The 2,500-nt window shown below is 50.6% G+C and overlaps 1 protein-coding gene across 1 annotated transcript in view; it reads right to left on the bottom strand.

Annotated features, from left to right (window-relative positions):
- The window catches only part of LOC127924478 (cGMP-specific 3',5'-cyclic phosphodiesterase-like), a gene marked incomplete at its 3' end in the record, with an annotated part of 34,831 nt that overhangs the window by 3,771 nt on the left and 28,560 nt on the right, over positions 1–2,500 (bottom strand). The window lies entirely within an intron of this gene.

Below are 2,500 nucleotides of genomic sequence, written 5' to 3'. Positions count from 1 at the left end.
ATGGAGGGAAAGGGAGAGAGATGGAGATGGAGAGAGATGGAGATGGAGGGAAAGGGAGAGAGATGGAGATGGAGGGAAAGGGAGAGAGATGGAGATGGAGAGAGATGGAGATGGAGGGAAAGGGAGAGAGATGGAGATGGAGGGAAAGGGAGAGAGATGGAGATGGGAGGAAAGGGAGAGAGATGGAGATGGAGAGAGATGGAGATGGAGAGAAAGGAGAGAGATGGAGATGGAGAGAGATGGAGATGGAGAGAAAGGGAGAGATGGAGATGGAGGGAAAGGAGAGAGATGGAGATGGAGGGAAAGGGGAGAGAGATGGAGATGGAGAGAGAGATGGAGATGGAGAGAAAGGAGAGAGATGGAGATGGAGAGAGATGGAGATGGAGAGAAAGGGAGAGAGATGGAGATGGAGGAAAGGGAGAGAGATGGAGATGGAGGGAAAGGAGAGAGATGGAGATGGAGAGAGATGGAGATGGAGAGAAAGGAGAGAGATGGAGATGGAGAGAGATGGAGATGGAGGGAAAGGGAGAGAGATGGAGATGGAGGGAAAGGAGAGAGATGGAGATGGAGGGAAAGGGAGAGAGATGGAGATGGAGAGAGATGGAGATGGAGAAAGGGAGAGAGGAGATGGAGAGAGATGGAGATGGAGAGAAAGGGAGAGAGATGGAGATGGAGAGAAAGGGAGAGAGATGGAGAGGGAGGGAAAGGGAGAGAGATGGAGATGGAGAGAAAGGGAGAGAGATGGAGATGGAGGGAAAGAGAGAGAGATGGAGATGGAGAGAAAGGGAGAGAGATGGAGATGGAGAGAAAGAGAGAGATGGAGATGGAGGAAAGGAGAGAGATGGAGATGGAGAGATGGAGATGGAGAGAAAGGGAGAGAGATGGAGATGGAGGAAAGGGAGAGAGATGGAGATGGAGGGAAAGGGAGAGAGATGAGATGGAGAGAGATGGAGATGGAGAGAAAGGAGAGAGATGGAGATGGAGAGATGGAGATGGAGAGAAAGGAGAGAGATGGAGATGGAGGGAAAGGGAGAGAGATGGAGATGGAGGGAAAGGGAGAGAGATGAGATGGAGAGAGATGGAGATGAGAGAAAGGGAGAGAGATGGAGATGGAGAGAGATGGAGATGGAGAGAAAGGAGAGAGATGGAGATGGAGAGAAAGGAGAGAGATGGAGATGGAGGAAAGGGAGAGAGATGGAGATGGAGAGAAAGGGAGAGATGGAGATGGAGGGGAAGAGGAGATGGAGATGGAGAGAGATGGAGATGGAGAGAAAGGAGAGAGATGGAGATGGAGGGAAAGAGAGAGAGATGGAGATGGAGGGAAAGGAGAGAGATGGAGATGGAGAGAAAGGGAGAGATGGAGATGGAGATGGAGGGAGATGGAGATGGAGGAAAGGGAGAGAGATGGAGATGGAGAGATGAGATGGAGAGAAAGAGAGAGATGGAGATGGAGAGAGATGGAGATGAGAGAAAGGAGAGAGATGGAGATGGAGAGAGAAGATGGAGAGAAAGGGAGAGAGATGGAGATGGAGATGGAGGAAAGAGAGAGAGATGGAGATGGAGGGAAAGGGAGAGAGATGGAGATGGAGGGAAAGGGAGAGAGATGGAGATGGAGAGAAAGGGAGAGAGATGGAGATGGAGGGAAAGGGAGAGAGATGGAGATGGAGAGAAAGGGAGAGAGATGGAGATGGAGAGAAAGGGAGAGAGATGGAGATGGAGGGAAAGAGAGAGAGATGGAGATGGAGAGAAAGGAGAGAGATGGAGATGGAGGGAAAGGGAGAGAGATGGAGATGGAGAGAGGGAGAGAGATGGAGATGGAGGGAAAGGGAGAGAGATGGAGATGGAGAGAAAGGGAGAGAGATGGAGATGGAGGGAAAGAGAGAGAGATGGAGATGGAGGGAAAGGGAGAGAGATGGGAGATGGAAGGGAAAGAGATGGAGATGGAGGGAAAGAAAGATGGAGATGGAGAGAAAGGGAGAGAGATGGAGATGGAGGGAAAGGGAGAGAGATGGAGATGGAGAGAAAGGGAGAGAGATGGAGATGGAGGGAAAGAGAGAGATGGAGATGGAGGGAAAGGGAGAGAGATGGAGAGAAAGGGAGAGAGATGGAGATGGAGAGAAAGGGAGAGAGATGGAGATGGAGGGAAAGGGAGAGAGATGGAGATGGAGGGAAAGGGAGAGAGATGGAGATGGAGAGAAAGGGAGAGAGATGGAGATGGAGGGAAAGGGAGAGAGATGGAGATGGAGGGAAAGGGAGAGAGATGGAGAGAAAGGAGAGAGATGGAGATGGAGAGAAAGGAGAGAGATGGAGATGGAGGGAAAGGAGAGAGATGGAGATGGAGAGAAAGGAGAGAGATGGAGATGGAGAGAGATGGAGATGGAGAGAGATGGAGATGGAGAGAAAGGAGAGAGATGGAGATGGAGAGAAAGGAGAGAGATGAAGATGGAGAGAAAGGAGAGAGATGAAGAGAAAGGAGAGAGATGAAGATGGAGAGAAAGGA

The sequence above is a fragment of the Oncorhynchus keta genome, unplaced genomic scaffold (genome assembly GCF_023373465.1).
Source record: "Oncorhynchus keta strain PuntledgeMale-10-30-2019 unplaced genomic scaffold, Oket_V2 Un_contig_4096_pilon_pilon, whole genome shotgun sequence".
NCBI lineage: Eukaryota > Metazoa > Chordata > Actinopteri > Salmoniformes > Salmonidae > Oncorhynchus > Oncorhynchus keta.
This window is presented reverse-complemented; position numbering and strand designations above follow the sequence as displayed.